General features: G+C 38.7%; 1 long non-coding RNA gene across 1 annotated transcript in view; it reads right to left on the reverse strand.

The window, feature by feature from the left end:
- LOC118583026 overlaps positions 1–6929 on the reverse strand; it is a 93243-nt gene extending 86314 nt beyond the window's left edge. Inside the window, exon 1 of the long non-coding RNA XR_004944813.1 lies at positions 6825–6929. This is a non-coding gene — a long non-coding RNA (uncharacterized LOC118583026). The remainder of the gene's footprint in view (positions 1–6824) is intronic.
- Between the last annotated feature and the right edge of the window lie 4026 nt (positions 6930–10955).

The following is a 10955-nucleotide window of genomic DNA, read 5'->3' on the forward strand; positions in this document are numbered from 1 at the left end:
TGATTTTTTCTAGATCCATCCATTTGCCTGCAAACCTCATGATGTCATTGTTTTTCTCTGCTGAGTAGTACTCCATTGTGTATATGTACCATATTTTCTTTATCCATTCTTCAGTTGAATGGCATCTAGTTTGTTTCCAGGTTCTAGCTATTACAAACAATGCTGATATGAACATAGCTGAGCAAATGCCCTTGTGGTATGATTGAGCATTCCTTGGGTATATGCCCAATGTACTCACTCATAATAGGATACTAGATGTAAAACAAAGAAGACTAGACTGCCATACAACTCCAGGGAGGCTACCTAGAGAACAGGACCCTAGGAAATACACAGGGATCACCCAGTGACATCTACATGAACAACCTGGATGACAGTGGGAGTAATGAAGGGCAAGATTTGAGGGAAAGAAAGCTTAGGGAGCAGGAGATCCCAGCTGGATCAAGAACAGAAAGGGAGAACAAGGAATAACAGACCATGATAAATGAAGACCACATGAGAACAGGAATAGGCAGAGTGCTGGAGAGGTCCCCAGAAACCCACAATGATACATCCTCGGTAGACTGCTGGCAATGGTCGAGAGAAAGCCTGATCTGACCTAGGCTGGTGATCAGATGACCAAACACCATAATGGAATAACTGATAGAAATGGATGCAGAGATCTTCAGCCAGGCCCTGGGTGGAGCTTCAGGACTCTGGTTGTCGAGAAAGAGGAGGAACATTAAGAGTGTGAATTGTTGAGACCAAGATTGGAAAAGCACAAGGATGAATAACCAAACTAATGGAAGCACATGAATTATGAACTAGGGGCTGTGGAGCCCGCAGCTGGATCAGGCCCTACAGATAAGTGAGACAATTGAATAGTTTGAACTGTTTGGGAGGCCCCCAGGCAGTGGGACCTGGACCTGTCCTTAGTGCATGAGCTGGATGTTTGGAACCTTGGACTGACACAGGGATACTTTGCTCAGCCTGGAAGGAAGGGACTGGACCTACCTGTACTGAATCTACCAGAGTGAATTGAATCCCCAGGGGAGTCTTGTCCCTGGAGGAGATGGGAATGGAGGGGAGGGGCTGGGGAGAAGGTGGGGATGGGGGGGAGGGAGGAGGACAGGGAAACCCATGGCTGATGTGTAGAATTGAAACACAAATATAATAAATAAAAAAAGGAGAGGAAAAAAAAAAAAACATTAACCTGAATGCCATAATATAAGCACAGAAGACCTGGTACAGACCCATGCATGTCCTGTGAATGCTGCTTCAGTATCTGTGAATTCATATGAGCATTGGTCATGTTGATTTAGGAAAAAAAAAAACTGTTTTCTGTTTCCTCTGGCTTTTAGATTCTTTGCCCATCCTTTTCCCTGATCTCTGAGGGATTGGAGGCATCCCATTTAGGGCTGAATATTCCAAGGTCTCTTACTCTCTGTGAGTCTCTGTATTTGTTCCCAACTGATGCAAGAAGAAGCTTCTCTGATGATGGTTCAGTAAGACACTGATTGATGAGTATAGCCAAATACCATTAAGAGTCATTTTATCACTGATTCCTTTCTTTCTTTCTTCTTTTTCTTTTTTTTAAAGACCAGTATTATTTGGCTTTGCCCTAGGCCCCTCAGCTATCTAGTCTCAGGTTTTTTGGTTATTCAGGTAGTATCAGGTTCCATCTTGTAGAGTGAGCCTTAAATCAGATCAGTTATTGGCAGGTTACTTCCACAAGCTTTGTGCCACCCCTGCCCTAGTATATCTTGCAGGTAGTGTACTATTGCAGACAAACGGTTTTGGCTGGCTTAGTTTTTAAGTTTCTCTTTTGAGAGCATGCAGGGTGCCTTACTACATATAACAAAGATGCTGGAACATGAGGGTGAAGGCTCTATGTAGACACAAGCATGACATGTACATGTTCAATGAGTTGTATAAGTATTATCTTCAGTAATGGGACCTTGCTGTCAGTTTGTGGAGAGCAACTTATAGTGTTGGCAGCAACCTGGATTGTTTGGGAATTCACATTTGTCCCCTTTGGCTAACAACTCAATTAGATATAATCCAATGTTTTATTTGTATGTAAATAAGTAAAATATTAATTTTTACTAATGAAGTCATCTTTTTCCACAATTTTATTTTCATATATATATATATAATACTTGCATATATTTTCAAGTTTAATGTGAGGGTTTGGTTCACATGCCTATTGTGGAAAAGGAAAAATAGAATAATTTACATATCCCAAAACTTGAAATCCATTTGTCAAGAGATGTCTACATTCCCATGTTCAATGAGTCAACCTAAACAAACATTAAGATATAGAAAAAAAAAAAACCTAAAGTTCTATATATAATAAAATATGATACACAGGGCCAGAGATGTAGCTCAGTGGGTAGGCTCTTTGACTGGCATGTGTTAGGCCCTAGGTTTTGTCACTAATACTACAGAAAAGGGGAGAGAAGAGAAGGGAAGAGGGGAAGGGAGGAGTAAGTAAGGGGGAAGGAGTGAAATGTTATATATATGACAACACAGGATAGAATAGTATCCAACCTTAAAATTGCATACAAGGACATCTGTCCTTTTTGAGAAGACAAATAAATCTCAAGAACATTATGCAAAGTGAGAGAGAAATACTATATGGTCTCATTCACATGAGGAATATAAGAAGTTGAATTCATTTACAGAAATAGTAGACTGGTGGTTACAAGAGTATAGGATTAGAGGAGTATAGTGAAAGGAGGGGAGAGGAGGTACTTGGTCAGTAGACATAGTGTTTAGGAGATATAAATTCCTTGTCCATTTTTGTGACTAAATGGCCATATCCAATAATACATATGCCTTGGTTAGTGTTTTGTCAACTTGACATAAGCTAGAATTATCAAAGAAGAGGAACCTCAATTGAGAAAATGCGTCTATCAGATGTCTAGTAGGTCTGTCTGTAATTGCATTTTTTAAATTTAATTTAATTTTACATATCAGCCATGGGTTTCCCTGTCCTCTCCGCTGCCGACCCCAACCACGCCTTCCCCCCCAACCCCCCCCCCATTCCCATCCTCCTTCAGGGCAAAGACTCCCCTGGGGATTCAGCTCAACCTGGTAGATTCCAGTCCGCTCCTCCAGGCTGAGCAAAGTGTCCCTGTGTAAGCCCAAGGTTCCAAACAGCCAGCTCATGCACTAAGGACAGGTCCGGGTCCCACAGCCTGGGTGCCTCCCAAATAGTTCAAGCTATTCAATTGTCTCACTTATCCAGAGGGCCTGCTCCAGCTGAGGGCTCCACAGCCCCTGGTTCATAGTTCATGTGTTTCCATTAGTTTGGCTATTTGTCCCTGTGCTTTTCCCAATCTTGGTCTCAACAATTCACACTCTTGCAGACCCTCCTCTTTCTCGACAGTCTGGCACACTTTGAATGGATATAATTTCTGCATTCCTCTTTCTTGACAATTGGACTCTTGGAGCTCCACCTGGGGCCTGGCTGAGGATCTCTGCATCCACTTCCATCAGTTATTTGATGAGAGTTCTAGCACAACAGTTAGAGTGTTTGGCCATCTGATTACCTAAACATAATAAAGGCAATTTACAGCAAGCCAACAGCCAACATCAAATTAAATGGAGAGAAACTCAAAGCAATACCACTAAAATCAGGAACAAAGCAAGGCTGTCTGCTCTCCCCATACTTATTCAATATAGTAATTGAAGTTCTAGCCAGAGCAATAAGACAACATAATGAGATTAAGGGTATACAAATTGGAAAGGAAGAAGTCAAGTTTTCTGTATTCACAGATGACATGATAGTATACATGGGTGACCCCAAAAATTCAACCAACAATCTGATACAGCTTATAAACACCTTCAGCAACATAGCAGGATACAAGATCAACTAAAAAAAAATCAGTAGCCCTCCTATATACAATAGACAAACAGGCTATAATTGTATTTTTTAATTAATGGCTAATGTGGGAGGGCCTGGCTCACTGTATACAGTGCTTCTCCTGGACAGTTGATTCTGGATGGTATAAGAAAGCAGGCTGAGCAAACCCTGGGGAGCAAACCAGTAAGCAGTGTTCCTCTGTATCCTCTGTTTTAGTTACTATCTCCAGGTTCCTGCCCTGACTTCCCTCAGTGATAGAATATGACCCAAAGTATTAAGATTAAACAAACCTTTTGTTCTCCAAATTACTTTTGGTCATGGTGTTTTATCATAGATGTAGAGATCATAACTAAGGACAATGTACGTGTCTCAAAATAAGACAGAATTTTAAGTGTTCGTACTTACGTAGAGGAACAATATTAAAAATGAAATCTAACATCAACCTCACTGTGCTGAATAGTTTTATGTCAACTGGACACACGATAGTTATCTGGAACACAAGCTAGTTATATGGAAGGAAATGCCTCCATAATATTTGGCTCTAGAGCATTTTCTTAACTAGTGATTGATTGATAGGAGAATGTGCAGTCTATTGTGGGTTGTGCCATCCCTGGGCTGGTAGTCCTGGGTTCTATAAGAAAGCAGGCTGAACCAGAGGGAGCAAGTCAGTAAGCAACAATCCTTCATGGCATCTGCATCAGCTCCTGCCTGCAGGTTCCTTCCCTGCTTGAGTTCCTGCCGTCACTGCTTATATATATTCACAGTATATATTCTTATCTTTATCTTTACTTTTTTTCTTTTTCTCTCTGGTGTGATAGGTAATCATAACTGCCATGTTCACTACATCAGCATTCAACTAAAAACTCAAGCTGCTGGACACACTTTCAGGGGATTTTCTTAATAAGACTGAGGTGAGAAGATCCACCCTAAATCTGTGCTATGCCTTCTGTGGCAGCCCATGGAAAAGGACATGGAAAAAGGAAGATTTTCCTTTTTGCCTCCTTGCCCTGACTTGTGGTGATATTGTGTTCCCCAAAATATTGTGTACCCTAATAAACTTATCCAAGGTCAGAAAACAGAACAGCCAGTAGATATAGAGGCCAGAAAATGGTGGCACACAAGCCTTTAATCCTATCACTTGGGAGGCAGAGATCCATCTGGATCTCTGAGTTCAAGGCCACACTGGAAACAGCTAGTCAAGGTTACTCACACCTTTAATTCTAGGAAGTGATGGCAGAAAGCAGAAAGGTATTTAAGGCGTGAGGACAAGGAACTAGAGCTGGTTAAGCTTTTAGGCTTTTGAGCAACCACTCAGCTGAGATCCATTTGGATGAGGGCGCAGAGGCTTCCAGTCTGAGGAAACAGGATCAGCTGAGGAATTGGTAAGAAGAGGTGGTTGTGGCTTGTTCTGCTTCTTTGATCTTCCAGCATTCACCCCAATATCTGGCTCCAGGTTTATTTTTATTAATAAGACTCTTTAAGATGCATACTACACCAACTCTTGCTAGAAAGTTCACCTGCTCTATTACTGAGTTATTCATTCACCTATACTAGACTAATCTCCTTAGGATTCCAATATAGACTGAAGATCAGCAGCTCTCAAGGAATCTTCTAGGACTGTAGTGACGGATTGGAACTGTTGAGAAATCCAGCCTCGAGAACTGAACAACTACCAGATTCTCTGATTTTTCATTGGGAGATAGCCACAAAGACTACATCCTGCCAATAAGTCTAATGAAGTCCTTTTTAATTTGTATATATGTATTATGTAATACATATATATACACACACACACATTCCTCAATTCCATTCCTTTAAAGATCTCTGATTAATATATTAATATATCTGGGGTATACAAAAGAGTATTTGCTTTTATTTAGTATATGACTATAATTTGGCAACTCCAACTGGGAAATAACAAATTTATATGTGAAATATACAGCATCATGAAAAACTGATGGAATTTCATGAATAATAACAACTACTTTTCAAATATGACCTTTTTAGTGCTCAGTTAAACACAGCAAAGGAAGTGCACTTATTCCAGGACTTCCTGGGTCTTTTAATATATAATTAATACCAAAAGATAGATGAGTGTGTGGTTTCCTAAGCCTGAGTTTTTGCTTTTAAAGCTATCACTACCAATAACTTCTTAAAGGGACAGAACCATCTTCTATGAGAGACTTTTAGAAACACACTCTCATGCTCATGAGACACACAATCTGGGGCCTAATAAAATTTCTAAGGGATTTCTGTGAACAAAAACGGAGGCTAAAGTGTTGCCCTGAGTCCCCCAAGCAGTGTGCTGCTTAGTGTGGTCCTGCTAAGAGTTGTTCCCATGTTAGTTTAAAATGGCTGTAAATCCTGTCTTTTCAAGGGGAAGGTGTGAGGGGCCTGCTGATTTCTTATGGGTGGTGGGTTGGCACATAGAGCAGCCGGAAATAGCAGTCCCTGTGCTAGAAATTCACCCACTGTCAACCTGGAAAAACCTCACTAACCAGAAAGTTGCCAAAAACAAAGTCATAATTTTCTTTCTTTTTAAATATGCATGAAATGTTTAAAATAGAAACTAATAAAAATGGCATTTTTGACCCTGGTGTGAAATGAGTCTTGATAAATTAAGAATTAAACTAGTTAGCTCAGATGGAAAATTTTGGTGACATTAGCTTATGTTGCTTGTGGTACTTCTTAACTCATTGCGGGGGAGGGGAATCACCCATATATTAGGCTACCAATAGATTTCCCCTTTTGTTTTCAGCTCTTCATTTTCTCATTCATGTTACAGAAAAATGGAAAGAACATAAGTCCACACTGTCACTCAGTTATCCACTAATGATGTAGCTTTAGGAAATCCACTTAGCTTCACTGAACTTGTTCATTCCCTGTGAACCTGAAGTGGTAAGATTAAATAACATACATAAGTTGCTTTTCTGCCCTGCCATAGACAGAGAAGGTGATTAAAAATGATTTATTTACTCACTGCTTTCTGCTTTTCCTTTCTGTTGTCTAATGAACCGTCCGTCCCAGGCCTGCAGAGCACAGCAAATTCTGAGTACCACAAAAGATCAACACTATGTTTATGAGCCATAATCTGAGATGCTAAGCAGAGGTCACCTTGGCAACGGGGGTGGAGTTTTCTATATTTACAAGAATGGCCCACAGCTTTGTAGAGAAGATTCAAAAACGTGTGATCTCAAGCGTGAGAGACTGAGTTTTAGAAGTATAAGTTGTGAGGAGAGTGGTCTCTGCCAAGCTCCTTTTTCAGGCATGAGACTAGATTTGTGACTTACAAAGCATCTTAAAGGCTCACTACACTCTTTGAAAACCTCCTCTGTCTTTCCTGTCACTCAAATCTTCCTGCCAGTTCCCCAGTGAAGGCAGCAGCACATTTACAGTCAAGACACTCTCCTGGGCTTGTTTTAGCAACTCTAGAGCACATGTTTTGAATTTACACTTTTTTATAACCCTGACTCTACAAAAGCTCAATCAAGGAAATGTAAAGTACCCAAATAACTGTCAACAATGCTTCCAGAACTATGATTGCTGAATAGTTAATTGATTTTCAGTGACCATGGCAAGAAAAATTTGCCCAAAACCTGCCCCAGAAGAGATAGGAAATCTAAGCAAATTAGATTCTTTCTGCATAGAAGGAGACATGTTCCTAAGAAATGCCTCAGCACAAAAGCACCAGGCAAAAGTGACCCCAGGGGACCTTGGTTACATTTTAAAGAGCAGATAATTCTTATATTTCTGGTTTACATTTGTCTCAAGTGTAGAGAAAGAAAATATTCAAAATTCTTTCTTTCTTTGGAATTATTATAACAGTGCTACAAAAATCTTCAATGCTGAAGATTCTAAATCAATCTTATCTTGAGAAATGGTAGAAAACCCACAGAAAAATTATTAATTTATAAAACACAGAAATGCACTAAACACCACCACAGAATTAAAACACACTCCACAATTCAAAATATTAATATTTGTGAAATTATAAACACAACTACCATATTAAAAACAAAATGAACATTTACCATCACAGGAAGGTATTGACTGACATGTACAAATCAAAATTACTCCTTATTAAGAAAAACTACTGTAAAGTAGGTATAAACTAGCATTTAATATACAAATGATGATAACCCAAAGTCAACACTAAGTTTATTAAGGTAACATTAAAAAACTTTCTCATTAATGTCAGGAATATAAACAGAATACTTTTTATTACAATTTTTACATAGTACTGCTCTAGGAATACCAACTAACAGTTAAACAAAATGTAGGAAAAACATTATGAGGAAACAAGAAATAAAATATCCTTGTATAGTTGCTAATATGGATAACTTAAAATAATTTAGTACCTACCACAAGCATTTTGCAAGTTCAAAAAGTATCTAGATACAAAAGCAAAATACAGAAACCAGTATCTTCCTCCATACACTTATATCAGAAGAAGACAGAATGCAATCATTAACAACATATAAAATAGCAAATATGAAAATTTTATACAGATAAACTTAACAAAAATATACACAGTCTATTAATGAAACTTCGTTAAACAAAGAAAATGGAAAAGAAGAAAGAATTTCTTATGACGATAAAGATACTAAGCACTCCTGGCTTAGCTGTAACTGAAACTGATGCGAATTAAAAAACAAAGCAAAAAAAAGTGACAGAATATTCAGAACTACGTAACTTCACTCTCTACTTCATATAGAAAAGTAAGCAAGCAAAAATAACCTTGAATTCTATGAGGGGAACCAGCAGAGAGAGCTAGGACAAACAAACACAAAAGCCTACTATAGAGCCTCGCCATGGAAATTTAACTACTGCGACTTGTGATAAAAGAACACAGAAGTCCAGAATTTCATATACAAATAACAATTAAACATGAAGGTATTTCAATTTAGAGGCAAGAAAACAGAGGGTAATTCAGAAAATATGGTGGAATTATATAGTAGACTTCTGAAAAACTGCACATATAAAATTATATATGAAATAATATATATATAAATTATATATATAATTTAGTAGATTTATATTAAACTATACACTAACCTTAAAACAAATTGAAAATTGATAAAAATGTATTTAATATAGCAAATAAAACTCTTTTCATGTAATCTTGAGGTGACCAAAATTGCTATTTCTAAAATCAAAAGTAAGTAAAACTCTCCTAATATCCAACAACAGTAGACCAGAAAAATTCATGACAAACTGTGGTACAGTTTGAAACAGGAAGTCCATCACACAGTGCTGAGAGTGAGCACTGGCTGCGTCAAAGAAGAGGGACTAACTCTGTGCACCTCAAGCTGAATGACAGATATAGGGCAGACTAAAGAGGAAGACTAGATGATGCCATTTGTAGAAAAGTTCAAAGTTCAAAGCCAGACATATATTCGGCGTAAACGAATAAAGCAAAGCAAAGGGAGTCACCAATGAGAAGACCTTGGTAGGGAAAGAGGAATTGTGACAGGCAAGGGGAGCGGTGGGGCTTCTAAGGGCTTTCTTGGTCATTCTGAAGGATGGCTTTGTCTATGCACAATTCACTCATAAGTGGACATTTCACAAGAAAATAGCTAAAAAAATAAAACTGGCCCCGTTAAATTTGTGGTCAATATATAGAAAATCAATTTTCTCAAATATAGAGAGTCTCTACAAGTCAATTTTACAAACAAAAGCAATGCTCTCTTAGAACACAGAGGCAAGAGTATTGTAGGTTTGAGGCCAACCTGAGCTATACAATGAGTTCTTGTCTCAAAAACAATTTTAAGGCAATCCAAGAGAAAAGATGAACAAAGCTTATAACAGAAATTTCATTATAAAGTCTCACATATTTTAAAATGGCAACTTGATCTACAGAATGGAAATTGAAGTTTAACACTGACCTTGGAAGATAAGAAGACATCTAAGAAATTGAAAATATGTTTATTTGTACTTTGGAGAAAGTCGCTTTCTTTCATTGTCAGTAAAAATTTAAAAATTAAGACAATTTAAGTATTGCAACAAAATTAGAGATCTGCAGGAATGGCAACTTACCTTCTAGGAGTTTTTTTTCTTTAGGTATGCATGTGTGAAAATATCAGTTCTCAGTATTATTCTGTGGGGATATTGTTTGTAACTGCAAATTATTATAAGCAGAAATTGAGAAGTGTCAGTGGGCAGAAGCAGGGAGACCAAAATTTTTATCTCCAGCACCCATGTAAGGGCAGGGCAGACGTGGCAGCCCACCTACAATCTCTGCATGTGGGTATTAAAGGCAAGAGATTGCCAGAGCAAGCTGGCTAGTTTGACTTGCCTATTGAGTAACTCAGTATACAAGGTGGAGAGAGAGAAATACACCTAACAACAACCTTTGGCCCCTATATGCATATGTATACATATATAGTATATGTGCAGGTGGGCAGTTGCATGCACAACACAGAGATGCAAATAATTATAAGCAAACTATGTATCTGTCAAAAAGGATTTGTTAACCTACGTGCATAGGGACTACACTCTCCCTACACACACACACACACACACACACACACACACTCACTCACTCACTCACTCACTAGGTAATCCAGTGGTCAGCAAAAAAGACACACAGATAGAAGCAACAGTAAATGGACTCTGCGTGTGACAATAGTAAAAGAAGAAAAGTTCTTGAATTTGGGATGGAGTGGGGCCATGGAAGAGTGTAGATGTAACCGTCTTGTTAAATAAGAAACACTGAGCCAATTGTAGAGTTAAAAGCCAAGAGGTCAGAGCAATAGCTGAGAGCTGAAAACCTTACCCTTCACTGCCTCTCTGTCTTTCCTCTCTGTAAGAGAGCTACTTCCTGTGTCCTGTCTTTTATATAGACTTTCTGTTCTGCCTTCTCATTGGTTGTAAACCCAGCCACATGACCTCCTCGTCACTGCATGTCTGTATAGACCTCCAGGTCTTCTATAGTTGGTATTGAGATTAAAAGCGTGTGTTACCATACTGGCTGTATCCTTGAACACACAGAGATCCTGCCTAGCTCTGCCTCCCAAGTGCTGGGTTTAAAGGTGTGCACTACCACCACCCAGCTTCTGCTATGTCTTGCTCTGACCCCAAGGCAACTTTATTAATATACAAATAAAATCAC

The sequence above is a fragment of the Onychomys torridus genome, chromosome 4 (genome assembly GCF_903995425.1).
Source record: "Onychomys torridus chromosome 4, mOncTor1.1, whole genome shotgun sequence".
NCBI classification, from domain to species: Eukaryota; Metazoa; Chordata; class Mammalia; order Rodentia; family Cricetidae; genus Onychomys; species Onychomys torridus.